Source organism: Andrena cerasifolii, chromosome 2 (genome assembly GCF_050908995.1).
Source record: "Andrena cerasifolii isolate SP2316 chromosome 2, iyAndCera1_principal, whole genome shotgun sequence".
NCBI classification, from domain to species: domain Eukaryota; kingdom Metazoa; phylum Arthropoda; class Insecta; order Hymenoptera; family Andrenidae; genus Andrena; species Andrena cerasifolii.
The window spans coordinates 25150813-25166094 of NC_135119.1; the positions used below are offsets into that span (position 1 = coordinate 25150813).

The following is a 15282-nucleotide window of genomic DNA, read 5'->3' on the forward strand; positions in this document are numbered from 1 at the left end:
TGAGAAATTCTATCGACGCCCCTGACCTTCTTCAACCCTGACGTGCCCGATCTGTCGGGTTCAACGCTCGTAGGTGAAAATGGCACCGCGCGAACTCCGGGGACGTGTTTTCTGAAATACTTGGCACTCGGAGCACAAAGCTCGACTCGACTCAAGTAAACGTCCCTGTTAGAGACCACGGCCCCTAGTTTCCTTGACCAATTGTTCCCGTTCCTTCCCCGGACAGCGATAAACGAACGCGCTATCGAGAGGAACGGTTGAAACCTGGGGCTAAAAATACCTCCGTCATTCCTTTCGCGATGCGATATAATTATTATCGAATTCAATCGGAATTTTAATGAGCACCAAATCACAAGGCCACTCTTCGAGGTAAGAGCGGGCAGCTGGAGTGTGTGGATTCGACGTTAGGAATTTATCGAGTCGTAAAGTGGCTTGTCGGGATTAAGCGGAAGGGCATAAATAAGAGATTAATAGGGACATAAGGTAATCAAGTGACTGGCGGAAGTGAATCTATGGAGAGGCTGGGTTGTACTTCGATACAATTTCGTCTCAAAAATGACGAAACGGTTTCGTCAGGACTCGTTTTACAGTGTAATCGATTCTGTAGCTTGTCACGACGTAATCTGAGGAATCTTGGGAACGAAGGCCAAGAGAGGTGATAGGAGAATTGGAAGTGGAAGAAATTAGTGGCTGGAGAGAAAAAGGTAATTGGTGGTAAGCTGCAGACGCGCTGGGTGAATGGGACAAGAGGGAGGATCGATTGATCGAAACAATCAGTTCGATTTGAAAGCTAAAGTGGCCAGCGTTCTCGATAATGAGGGTAAGTTGAGGGCAGTCGGCTCACCTGATATATAATGGCTTTTGAAACTAATATTGATGTCATTTATTTTATCAGAGTGAACCTAGTGTGTTGAGAATGTTATGCTGATTCAGAGAAACTGGTCGATAATTGCCTTAAGACGATACTTGCTGAAAATCCGGTTGAAAGCTGAAGTCATGACTTTTGACCATCTTTGCTAAGGTGGTGGGAGAAAATTATATGAAAAATAACAAAGAAGAGAGCAGAATTATTTACAACTACAGATTCATTGAAATTTTAATTGTTTGCGCTAAACAAGTGAGCAAAAAGTGAGCTACCAGCGGGCGATTAGCAAAGTAAATGAATACAAAAGTGAATAGATAAAATAAATATTAACGAAAATAAAAAGAAAATATTAAAATGTAGGTTACTTTCTTAAATTAAACCACGTAATGGTCAACCACTTAATGGTTCTTAAGTTGGACCCGTCCCAATTGTGCAACGATCTTTCTTTCTTAAATATAAAATAGTCAGAGCGGGAAAAATATGGGAAATGTGACAGATTGTGATGCAGAATTCTGCAAGTGAAGCAGAAGATGAAGAGTGCCTCAGTGTCGTTTGTTTGTCTGCATATTCGGAATCAGTTATGGCCCATAACTTATAGGAGAAGAGTGGATTCAGTGCCTTTCTTGCAAGAGGTACATAGGTCCATTCGAGCTGCACCGATGGTCGTAATACCGATTATTACGAGTGCATAAATTGCCAGTTTGACAGCGGCTGATTATTTCGTCAATGCATATTTATTTTTTCTCATTATGCTGTAAACTGCGTCTCACGGTTATTTTTTACTTTTTTTATAGAGTGTAAGTATATTTTTTAATAAAAGTTCTTACCTAAAATAATGGAAAAGAGACATAGTCCGATTTAGGATATCTGCGGTGCAAATAAGGAAATCAGTTTCATAGATTGGACCATTGACGGGAGTTTGAAAATATTTTTAGTAACTAGCCACATAGCGTTTCAGTCTGTTTATTAGATTTGTGTATCAATTACAATCGTGAAATTGTTCTCAAAATTTTCTACTCAAAATTATCAACACGTTTCTGAATTATGGAGGTACTTTCTTAAGGGGACTAGGCAGTCAGAAACTCGATTTTTGTTGTTGTTGTATTTTTCGAAAGTACCACCCTTTCCGAGTAAAATGCTGTTTGGTTGATGTTAAAATTAGCAAAATTAAGGATTTTACAGCTGAAAAGGACGAGCGCATCGTAAACCGTTTCTGCGCGCACGCAGGTAGACTAATTCCTCTTTCGAAACTTTAAACGCGTTTTTCTCGAAATCATATTTCCTCTTCGTTTTGCAGTGATTGCCAAAAAACGGAGGTAGGTACAAGTCGATTTGAAAAAAATTCAGCATATATGAAACATGTCTAGTTACGACCTGAACCTACGCGTAAGTCTGTGAAAACTTCTTACTTTGACAAAAAAAATAAATAAAATGGCTCTTTTCCCTGGCGAAAAATCAAGTTTCTTCAAAACTTGCCGTTTTACTGCCGCCATTTTTATAATTTTGATTTTTTTTCTTTTTCAAAAGGTTCAGGGCAGAATGGATGCCAGGGCAAAGTATCAATTTCAGAGGATATTTCAAAACTCAATTTCTTAATGCTAGAATCACTGAAAAATTACAACAGCTGCAGAAAAAACACCTATATATCAGGCAACTGTAGCGCTGTCATACACATGTATATATTATTCAAATAATTTATTTTTACTGTATATAGTATTAACAAACATTACCCAAAAGTACTAGTCACAATTTGTATTCATCTCCTTGTAATTAATTCGCAAAGCATACTTGATTTTCGAGCGATCTGACTGCCTTGTCCCCTTAAGGGGAGGTTTCGGTCTAAAAATCGATTTTTTTTGTATTTCATTTTTCGAATGTTCAACCTTTTAGGAATACATGTTTAAAAGGATATTTTGAAATTCGTAAAATTCCCGAAGTTATAGGCATTTGAGTAGCGGCAATTTTTCTCGAAACAGTGTTCTCAAAATCGGTGGGCGCTGTATCTTCAAAAGTTATTATCCGATTCGACTGAAACTTTTTTCTTTTGAAGAATATACTTCTGGCTAGGGAGTAAACCAGAAAAAATAAAAAAAATTGAAAATTTATAAATTTTAAAGGCGTTGAAAGGACGAAAAATATAGTGAAAAAGTAATTTCAACTTCAAGTGTCGTTATTTTCTAAAAAAATGCTATTTTTGTAATTTTTTTCTGGTTTCCCCCCTAGCCAGAAGTATATTCTTCAAAATAATAAAAGTTTCAGTCGAATCGGATAATAACTTCTGAAGATACAGGTCCCACCAATTTGGATGAATTTTTTTACGCCTCGACTTTAATGACTCCCCAGTGCGGTCTGCAATGATTAATTATAAAACAAAAAATATATTTCTATAATATAAAACATCCTTAATACAATGCAAAAAGTTCCATTAAATTATATATAGTAGTTTTCCTTTAATTAATTCCTAAAGATCACCTATTTTGATGGGCTCTAAACCGGAACCTCCCCTTAAATGGTCCAATACAGGAAACTTTACCTACTTCGAATACAGGGAATTATTCAGTTTATATGATACAGCCTGTGGCAGAAATCGTAATTAACCCACAACACCCTCCTAGCCTCTGTAATTAATTATTCACCTACCGCCGTTATTTTATCCACAGCAACAAAACTGCGCCGTAGTTACCACAACTTCGTTATCACCGCTAAAAATACCATCGCCAAATGGAATTTAGTCTTCATCTAAGTCGCAGGCCCGTCGTTCCAAGAAACTCGTATAAAATGCACAATTCGCGCGTTTTACTTCTCATTAGAGCCAACGAGAACTTGTTAATTCGTCCTGCGTTTACCTCCTTCCGATGCGCAACAAGGTTTCACTTAACGGTGTGCGCCGTCATCCTGTGTGTTTTCGCGGTGGCATGTTTGCCGAAGCTGCATTAAACGGCTTCCTGGAAAATCAGCTAGAGACGTTTGCTTTCCTTCCGAAGTGCCGCGACGCCTGCCGTAGGTGACGGGCGGTGCGTCGAGCCGACGGAAGAGGGGCGGCAGCGCCGTCGAGAGGTTCGTCAAGTCGTTGCCGTGATTAGGAGGAAGAGGAGACGCGAGCTTTATTACCAAAGTTCACGCGCGACGCCAGCGGGCAACGGCGAGTCGCCATTGGCGACGAATGAAAGCGAATCACGGGGAACCTTGAACCCTTGCCGCGAAAGTGCCGTCGTCGGCGGCTCGGGCTACGATTCGGTGGAGACGGTAACGTTCCGTTCCTGTTGCAAAATACAATTTTGGCAGCGCTCGAGCGACGAGAAGAACCTCCGCGCGAGGACGATGAATGGCGTTCGAAATCGAATGTCCTCTTAACAGGACCCTTGCTCCTCGATCTCCTGCGCGATCGAGATAGTTCTTCATGCGCCCCATTCGCATAAAGTCCTCTGTGTCGCGTCCAACGCAGCTTTTCCGTGGAAAATCGACTTGCGTTCTTGCAGTCATGTGCGAAGAGAGAAGGTCGAGAGAAAGGGTGCCATTTTCTCGATGGACTCGCATTCAGCGCACTGTCAAGATTTATTCTCCATAGCGCAGTAGACTACTTAGGCTACTTTCCCTACGAGGAAACTGGGAGAAACGTTTTTTTTTTACGATCCATTGCTGGTGGCGACTTGGAACTTCGTAGACAGCTATTGGTAAAGTTATTTATAGGAGCAGATTAAAAGCTTGATGAAGAAGGTTAATGAAAATGCTTTTGATATTTTTTAATGTACGAAGGGTAAGGGGGAAAACAAGAAATGTTCATTTTTCGTGGTATCGCGATTTATAGGATATTTTGTTGGTGGTAACTGGGACTGCATAACTGTCTAATCACAATGGGTTATAAAGCTCAAATGCCCCCCCTAAAGTAAAGTTAAAGATTTGGTATACTCGAGGCTGTTCCTGGGTTTCGGCCGCCCAGATGCAAAGACAATATCGCCGCCCTTATTAATTTAATACTATTTAATTGAGAATTTCATATGCTGTGTTTACTTTTATATCATAGTTTTAACAGTTGTCATGCAAAAGAAATAGACCGAGGAAATAGATTTTGTTAAAAATGGAATATGTCGTAGTCCTTGTGAAATTAAGGGAGGTTTAAGTCACCACTTTGCCGATTTCGAATTTGTTTAAAAAATATAGGGCCTTGAATTTTTCGATTTTTGCCTATTTTCGTGAAAATGGGTTGTACTTAGGAAATTGTATCTCTAACACCAGCGTTGGATTATTTACAATAAAATTTAATTTGGCTAAAAGGCCAAGCTGATTGTCCACCCCTGCTGGAACTCATAAAACTGTATGCTCCACCCAGATCGCTCAGGGAAAAACCCTTATTCTATTATATCGTGTACAAAACGAAATATGGATCTTCTGATCCGATTAACCGGCTACTACGACAAGCAAACTTATATGCTGATGCAGTTGATTTCTTTCATGAATCTGTGGACGTATTAAAGAGTAAATTGCACAGAATGCTAGGAGCGAACGATCAAAATAGCTGGTAATCCGTTAACGCGACAAAACTAAATTTAATATTATAGTATACACTTTTACTTCCACCCCTCACTTTTCACTTTTATTCTATTTTCTAGGTATTTCTATTATCATTTTCGTTCTCATTTTCATTTTCGTTCTCATCTTCATTCTCATTCTCATTTTCATTCTTATCTTCATTTCCATTTTCATTGTACATTTTTCATTTCTCATTACTCATTCTTCACCTCTATTCTTTCATTTTTCCCTCCATTGTTAACTATAATTTGATATAGTATTCATATACGTAGATTTATTTTTATTCAACACGCAAAATGTTATGTATCCTTGCTATATAATATGTTCTAACCCGTTTATGATTAATAAATAAATAAATAAATAAATAAATAAATAACTCCATGAAATGGAACGAGGCAGGAGAAGAAGCTTGCAGGTTCCTATAAGAAAGGCGAGTATTTCGAGAGACGAAAGAATTCGCAAGGATCTCGTGACCGTGCGGACCAGGCAGGCATCACTTTCGCCGATCGGTCGGGGCTAAGGTATACTCGTGACTTGCATAACCTCCCACAAGGCTGTGTTACACGGCATTACGCTTTCTGTTCGGAACTACTCTCATTCCGGTCCACTTGCTCGCTCTTTCCCGCCTCGACGCGAGCGACGCGTGATTTCGCTCCGCGCCTTCCACACCTCGCACCTACCCTTCCAGCCGCGAGCAGGACTCCTCTAAGAAACGCCGTTTCACGGAACTTTGAGGACGCTTCCGCGACGTACTAAGGTAAAAGTGGACAAAGAAACACAGTGGTCATCGAAATCCTCGCAGCCCTGACTCTTGCTGTAACCAACTTCCTGCAACATGCTTCCACGTGTAGAGGTCGTGCCATTTAGGTGAATTATTTATTCATCGATGATTTGAAAGTGCTTTGATACTTTAAGCGTGAGAACAATACGCGCGGCATATTAGTTTAGCAAAAGGAAGCGGAGCACGGAAGCATCAGCTTCGCGAATAAAATTACCCCCAATGACCATCGAGAACAGAGATCAACGAAAGAAATAAGGCGACCGCCTTCGCCCGGAGTGCCAACGAGAACGCACCCCCGCCGGCGAGGTTCACGGTGCGCCGAGGATGCCCGTACCCCGTGCGGGGCGGTTTTTAACGAGGAGGCAATTGGTTCGTTACCTCGTTAAATCTACCGTTCGCAAGGCGACACGCTGACGGAAAATGGCCAGGGAAAAATGAGGTAAGTCGAGATGCCCGCGGAACTTCGAGACCACGGTCGACGTCTTAAATCCGGGAACGAGGACGGAGGAAGGAAATGTGCCCCGTGGTGGCGGTGGCCACGAGGGAACGCGGTAAATCATCCGCAAAGATAACAAGACGGCAACTCGAGGAAACCGGTGATGCAGATCACTTTGCATCGTGTTCCCGTAAACAATTTACGCGGCAGCGACCGGGGGCCCGGGAAGGAGAGGGGGGAAAAAAATTGAAATGCGATCGGGAGAAATGGTGAAGCAGAACTGGTCTCGACCGCGGAGAGGAGTTACTTTTCGGGGGCATTCGGGAGAAGTTTAATTAGTTAAGTTCGACGAAAGTGTGACGCAACGTTTCGCGACGAAGGGCTAGCCGACTTTCAGACGGACTCAAAGTAGGTTAATCTGTACAAATATAGCCTGTCACCGGCAATTGGCCACTTTCCCGGCCTTGCGATGGATTACATCAATATCGAAGGACTGGTTGATCGTAATACGATGCAATGAACGGTGATCTGCGAAGCGTCTTGGGGGGGAGAAAGTGTCGCACACGCGAATCTAATTATCCGTCGAAATGGGCGAGCTTTACCTCTCTACGGAACGTGATTTATAGAAATTAATTGATTTCAAATTTGGAAATATTCGTTATGCGTGCCATAAACACGGTTGCGGGCGTGTTAACGGTCAAGGAGATTTGTGACTCGGCGAATGATTTTTAATTATTGGTGTGAAATACATTTCGAAAGATGTAAGGGGCGAAATATAACCCGCACAAGCTGCTTTATAATGTAATGCTTTTGCAAACGTGTTCTTTTTGCACGCCGGAATGTAGAAGAACTTTTTGCGGGGCAAGCGATCCTGCGAAACGGGTTTTTAGAATTTTGAGGAATAAGAACGATTGGAAACTTGTTTCAGGGAAAGAACATGTTGTTATTCCATTTGTTCTTTGTTGCTGCTGCATTTGGTTCGCCGCAGAATGACACAGAACTTTAAGCAGCGAAGTTGTTGTTGAATGTATTCAATTGCGACTTAAAAGGTTCGATAATGCGGACTGAAATTTGTATGGTGCTACCTGAACAACAATGGACCAGCAAATGATTGGCACAAAGCACGTAATTGACGTAATTGATGTCTACTGCGAGACATCCCCAAATTGTTAATTGCGTTAAGGATTTCAGGGAGAGAACGAAATCGTTTGGACGAAAACGAGGGTCTAGCGTTAATGACTTCCCAGCTTGTTACCAATAAATCGTTGAAAATCAAATGAAACGTTAGATATAGCAAGTAAATAGAATAAAAATTTTCGATTCGTGTCTTGTTTTTTTTTTTTTAATAAAAGAAGATGAAAACTTAGGTCGAAAATCACATGCGTAACTTTGAGTAGTTGCCGTTTTTCAAGGAATAGATTTTTTCAAAATCGACTTCGACAAGTGCTGAATTATAGTCTTAAGAATATTTATGCAAAATTTTATTCAAGTGGGTTCAATAATCTTTGGGATATTTCGGATACCGCAAATACGAAGAGGCCTTGGGAGAAAAGATTTTTCTACGATATCAAATTTCTTTTTGAGAAGAATACAGCTTAATTTATACACAAAAAGGTGTATGTTTTGATTTTTAAATGTAACGTTTTTCTTTATATGAAAAAAAATCACAAAAGTAACCCTATTTTACGAGCTTTCAAAGGTATGTAACCTCTTAAAGGATTAGACTATTGTGACATTTGTGGCGGTGCGAAAAAGTAAAAGACGCCAACCTATTTTCACGGTTTAAACCAGCACGGTCGGCTCTACTGAACCTGTATCTGCGCGCGCACCTGTGTGCGCTCCCGCGCGACCAACTGACTCGGCTTTAAACCTCGCGGCCCGCAAGTTGCATCGTTAATATTCAACTGTTAATAGGGTAAGCAGGCCAGTAGATGGACGGTTTAGCGGATTCCGATGTTTACATCAAGCTGTTTCTTAGAAATAAGGCGAATGTCCCAATTTCTGCTGATTTAAGAGGTTACTCGTCAGATAGAAGGTGTAAAAAATTTGTTTGTGATCAAAATTTGCAGAGTAATTGATTAATTCTTTAATAGTAAATCAATCAATTCAAAAACTACTTAAGAAAGATATTTCAAGATGTTTAACTATTAGTAATTTGTAATTAAATATGTAATGCTCTAAATGTATAATGTTTAAATAATTTAGAATTATTTTATTGCAACTATAATACAAGAGTAACGCATATAATAATAAGAAAAATACGAAATGATCAGAAATGGGGACATAAGCAGAAATTGGGGCATTCACCTTATCTGTTGTATTAGAAAAGCATCAAAAGCTTTGCACGTAAAGATGTATAAATTTAAAGAAAAAAATTACTGTAAATAAAAAAATAATGTATTTAAGCATAAAATGATGAAAATTCTACTCATAGCCCGTATCACCAGTAGATGTACTATAGAGCTAGTAAATGGACAGTTTAGAACCAATAGATGGACGGGTGTCTGGCTAGACGTATAAAAGGCTTATTAGCTATAGTAGTGACCTAGATTAAGCCATTTTTTGTTAAAATATAGTTTATTTCATTAAAATTAAAAACGTATGCAGCCTTCATTGTCCGAAAACTGTGCAACAGTTTATGGCCCCAGCGTGCAAATAAATTGAGGGTATATCTATCCTAAAGTGATCAGACGTCCTGGATCGTGTAGGACTGCCCCGATTTGACCTGTAACATCTATCTATGTACATCATTATATGCATATTCATATAAGGTACATATTTTTTGTTGCTTGCCATCTAAATGAAAAGAAAAATAAGCTACCTACATACAAGTAAATGTGTAAACTTTTTGTTTATTAAAAAAAAAGCTTCAAAAGGTTCAAATCTATTCTGTCCATCTACTGGCTTAGATTATAAAATCCATACTAGTACATGGACAGTCATTTTTATAAGTTCTATCGTTTTATTTTTCTTTGTTTACGCGTTTATTTATAAATTGTTAATATTCCAATACAATCATCTATTACATACCTCTTTACAACACGTCCAAACACATTTTTTATTAAATTGAAGGCACGAATACGCTGAGCAATAGCTACTAAGAATCGAGCGACTAACGCATACTGGCGTAAGACCGTACATATAAATACTTTTTCACGTGCAAAAAAAATTCAATAAATATATTAATGTTTTATAAAACAACAAACGTTTTTTTTCTACAAAATAAACAAACAGTAATATAGATTAAAACTCTAGTTCTTTCAATATTAACGATTAACCAACGATTCGTCCATCTACTGGCCTGCTTACCCTATCTCGAGAACGAAGCCTCGGATCGAAAAACGGTAAAGGACTTTTCAATGTCTTCTTGCACCAGCATATTACATGTCCCGGATTATCCTTCAATTGTGGGACATCCTGTATCCGACCTCGAGCATTAACGGAGCCGGTCTATTATTTGAAAATTCGCTGAATAACAGCGTGTTGAAGAAAAGAATGCCGATTTTCGCGAAGAATTAAATCCACATTCTTTTCTTCACCACGCTGGTATACAGAAAATTTTCAAAATACCTAAAAACTGGCTCCGTTAACGCTTAGGCATTATATTATACTTAATAAACAAATTTCGTTTTTTCGTTTCAGATAATCCAAAATTTAGTTAGGAGATACAACGTTTACCCTCGATAAAACAAAAGTTCGGAGCCGCCTCGTGACATACATATATATATATATTTTCTTAACTTTCATAATTGTTTTTAACGCTTTACAATATGCTAAAATTAAAGGCACTTCCCACCCTTTCACGTGTACAGTCATTGGCGTAACTAGTTGGTGGCCGGGTGGGCCTGGCCCTCCTAAAACGCGGAATGGCCCCTCCCTAGGAAATCGAAATAAGTAAAAAACATTCGTCTGTTAAATAATCAATAATTTTTTATTCAGTGAACTGTTTGTCTTAGCGTTAAATAAATATTTAGGTAAATGCATGTTATAAAACGTGTATGTATATAAAGATTTCCTCTACCTATAAAAAAAGAGAGAGCGCGAGGGAGGGGAGGAGGAGATGGGACGTTACGCCAATGTGTACAGCAACTCCCCTTCAATGACTCCCACAAGTTGAGCAAAGAACTGAAGAGTAGCCCCGATGCGACCCCTCTAATCACATTTAAAAGTTCCGACGAAAGATACGCAATTGCATATGTACTCACATCGAACGCGCCCGCCGTCTAATTCTTTCTCGAGTACCAGAGGTCGTTGTGAAACTGGAATCGCAGCTGGTCGTTATTCTCTTGCATTGCCGGAAAGGACGAGCGTCTCAAAACACGCTAGAGTATCCCGTATATCACTGACGCAACCGTCGAAATAAAGTAGCAAGCAGCAAAACGTTTCGACTCGACACCGACGCGTAGAAGCAAGCACTCTGCTTTTTGTTTCACCGAAAATACGCTCGACCGTGTTACGAAGCACATTCCCTCGTGCAATTTCGGTAAAATCGAAAGGAACGCGAGCACACCATAACCTAAAGTTCATGGGTGTCCATGGGACGGTCTGATCTGTCGAGTTGCGCTTGGATTAAATAATACATCGCCCTTCGATCGCTGCCTACACGTCGCCCGTCACGTAGTAACTAGTCGAAACTCAGAACATGAAAATCAGATGTAAATGTATTCGCGAGGTGCTGGCAGAGGGTCCGTTTGTAAATAGTCTGTGCTTTCCAGTATTTCCGATAATTGCAGAAAAAATTAAATTTACAGAGACACACGCAACTAGATTTTCAATGAACGTCGAAATGTCGAGGGTTTAAGTACTGTTTGCAATACGAGCGAAGCAATCACGTGTGTTTAATCGGCTTAACGGAGAGCCATTACTCGACGACGGTTAGGTTTACGAGCCCGAGGGTTTGGGGGAATAATTTCGAGGAATGCGTTTCAAATCTTGATGTCTACGTAAGGATATGCCTGCCAGCACTCGTCGCGACTTGTTTCTGCACCGCTTAGAACGCAATTTGCAATTGTACTTTCAAGCGACGAGGTAGAAACGAACGGAACTTGACAAGCAACTGTCAACTGATCTCGTTTGGCGCGTAAACCAGATCACGTCGATCTGTCGTGGCCCTCTATTGGCGCATTTGGAAGTTCCCTATTGGGACTCGACGAACGAATACAATGTTAGTGAAAATAATCGATTGGCCAGTGAAAATACAGAATATCTGTCACAGAACAAAAATGATATTCCCCTAGACAGAATGATACAGAGAGAGACAAAAACAATGGGAAAGAATTGCAGAAAAGGGAAGAGGTCGTATATTCGATTAATCATTACAAGGTTATCTACTGGCAGCCTGAATCTTCTTTCCCGCGTAAACCGTGCCCGTTTGAATCAGCGCGCCCCCCTGTCGGCGTTTCGTTCAATTTCCATTTAAAATACCGTCACCTGTCACTAAGCTGCATCGAGTGGTCATCAAAAAACGCGGAATCCTATGGAAACATTAATAACGGGCCGCGATATAAACAGGCATAAGAAAAATGGGAAGATTAAAATCGAACGTAGGTAGTAAAAAAACTTATCCACCCGACTGGCCATCAGCGGAGAGTTGTTTATTCAGATTTTAAATGGGCATCGTAAAAAAGTGGCGTTTGTTACGCGATGACCTTGCGCGAAGGTTATAGAGAGGAGCAACAAAGGCGAGCTGATAGATCCGCTTTGTTTTGCATTTTATGGTTGCGAGCCACGAAGGTGACCATCGGGACGAGAAAGGTTCAGGGGATCCGTGGTTTGAGAACCGTTCGAGATCGTTTTCGACAACGTCCGCGAGATGGCAAGTTGGCGGCAGTGGTTTTCGTCGTCGGCACGGCGGCCCACGGCGTTCCTATCGTCTTCGTCGCGTCGTCCCCGTCGTCGTCGTCGTCGTCCTCGCCTTCGCCGCGATCCTTCGCTTCTTTCCCCTGTCTCGTAAAGGACTTCCGTTTGTCCCGGCTCGATCGTGCAGTGCGCGCATCGGCGAGCAGGCAAGAGGGGCATCGAATACCGCGAAGATCCGGCACGGCCGAGGCGTAATATCCGTGCGCGAGCAGACGCAAGTGTGACAGGTTACGGGCACGAATCTAGCGGTGGTCGAAAGTGGGAGAGGAACAGGAGGAACAGAAAGGAAGAGAAAAGGAGCGGCGGACAGGAAAGAGAAGGGAGAGGGAAAGGGTTAGAGGCAGGCGGTGTAGAATGAAGCATCGCGAGCACGAGGAGTAGGGCGACGGCAAGCAGCAGCCAGCAGCAGCTCGAGGTGGACGGGTGGTCAGGTAGCGTAAACCCGTAAATCGACCACACGTCACAGCGTGTACGAAAAGAAACCAGTCAGTCAGTCAGTCGAGCGCGGCCGCGTGCAGAGGAGACACTATCGTGGAGATCCGGCGACGCTTGCTTCTCCTTCCTATTTCTTTTCCCTCGCTCTCCGGCTCCTTTATCTTTCCTCCTTCTGTCTCTGTCCCCCTCCGGCGTTGCCTCTCCCCGTCTCCTGGTTCGCCTCCCCCGTCTGTGTGTGATACGCGCTCGCGACGGAGAGGAGGAAGAATACGCGTGTCGCCGATGAAGGAAACTGGCGACGAGCAGCCCAAGCAGTCATCGTTCCTGCTCGCGTCCGCTCGCATCTAACAGCGGCGAGAGGGCCGTACCCGCAGTCGTATCCGTACGTAACGCGACACGCCGACCGATCGTCCACGGGGAAGCGGACAGTAGGAAGCTGCCCGTTCGGATATAGGACGGAGCCGTGCATTCGCCACGAGACCGTGCGCTTATCGCCGGCCGAGCAACAACGTGCTCCCTTTTGCATGCAGCCGTCGGTCAGGTGACAAGAGCAGAGAAACGGGGACCGTGCGCGAGGGATCGTCGCGAGTCGGGCGCAGAAGAAGCCGGTAACCTCAGTGCCCCGAGGCGTCTAGCCAGGCGAGCAGGAGCAGCGAGAGGAGGACGGGATAACAGGCAGCGACGATAAGCAGGTGGGTGTAGTCCTTTTGACATACTGTGGCTCGCAAGCCGGATCTGTGTGCGCTCTCTGCACGGACGTCCGCGGCATAGTGGTATGCGTGTACCGTTGCTTCGAGGCGTGCCGGCGGCGCGCCTTTTGAGGTTAGGACGGCCCGTGATCGATTCCGAGCTTCGTAAAAACGAAACGAGACGCGCTGACCGACATGTGATTCAACCCCGTGAATATCCCACTCCCGTCTCTACTTTTCTTCACCGGCGTTTGCGGTCATCGATCGGACAGAACCGTCGCGGCGATCTCCGTTCGATCTTTCGCCTGTCGTGACGATAGTGACAATTCCCTCGGTCGAGCCACTGGCGAGAGATTAGCGTCCGTTGTCAGTCTCGCTTTGGGCACGACCTAACCTCTAAATTCACCCCGACCAACGTCCACACGTTAAACGGCAGGCTAAATCCGTCCACGGGTATTTTGCTTCTCTTGGAAGGCAGTTGGAAGGTGCGGTTTACAGGAGAAATTCTCACGATTACTGTGCCACCGAGAAAACCTTGGTAATAATCGATCAATGGTTGGACATAAATATTTCGATTACTCGGTGACACTGCTCTCTCAAATCGTAACGTTTGACGTGTTTACGTGGTAGCCCGCTGGCGGTCGTATCGACATCATCGAGACAGTTAATCGCGATACAGTTACTTCGTCGTTAATTAAGCGAACAGACTCCTCTCGCTCCTAACCTCTGGTAAAGTTCATTTCCCACTGGACGCTTCTAGCAATAGATATCTGTATACTCGAGAACTACTCCAGGTATCAATATCGAATGAAATTCGCTTCTAGGAACGTAATCTTTGGCACGTGTCTACCACGCAAAGCGCAACGGTTATTTCACATTTCTAACTCCTGTCCACCGCGACGGGGAGGGAGAGAAAAACCGTCGTTATATAAATCGAAGAGAAAACGATCGTTTCTGAATGCGCTGCCCGCTCGAGTCGTTCAGTTACAGTTCGAGCACGGCTGCATCTTATTTACGCTGTTACAGTGAACAAACGGGATGAGGTCGATGATTTACGAGCGTGGTCGCGGCAAGTTCGATCGGGGCCAGTAATAAATGACGGCGGAGTCAAAGCGTTTGACAATAATCGCTCGCCGCGTTACACGAGCCGAATGTCGGGTACGTGCAAATCGAGGCGCGACTAATTACTCTGTAAAGTGCTCCGATGATTCACCTTTACCAGCAGCTGTTTTATTACGAATACCTGAACTCCCGAATCGATCGTTAAGTTTCGGCAATACAAATCCTTTCACTCGAAGCATCTCAACATGGCACGTTGTGTCCCAATTAGACTCTACAACTGAATACAGAGTGAATCATCGCGCAAAGTGGCCACTAGAGTCATCTGTGTCTCGGAGCTGTTTTTTCTTTGTATTTACGATACGTTATCGGTTTTCCAAAGCCCCCCGTTTCGCACTTACTGTATTATTATTCCAATCGTTCGATGTACTAGCAGCGTAGCTGGCAATCGGCTGGCTGTCGAGTGGCGTCTCGTATTTAGGGACAGCTTGCGTCTCTCGCAGTAACCACATCGTTTAATCCATGAGGAAATGTTGTACAGCTTCCAAGAGCAATGATAGAACGGCAGCATTTTCGTGGAACATGCTGGTTAGCGAGGTCGCGGAGAAACAGGGACGAAAATAAATCA

General features: G+C 42.9%; 1 protein-coding gene across 1 annotated transcript in view; it reads left to right on the forward strand.

Moving 5' to 3' along the window:
• The first annotated feature begins 12934 nt into the window (after positions 1-12934).
• LOC143378766 (very long chain fatty acid elongase AAEL008004) overlaps positions 12935-15282 on the forward strand; it is a 57125-nt gene continuing 54777 nt past the window's right edge. Inside the window, exon 1 of the mRNA XM_076830730.1 lies at positions 12935-13598. The gene's annotated coding sequence lies outside the window, so the exon portion shown is untranslated. The remainder of the gene's footprint in view (positions 13599-15282) is intronic.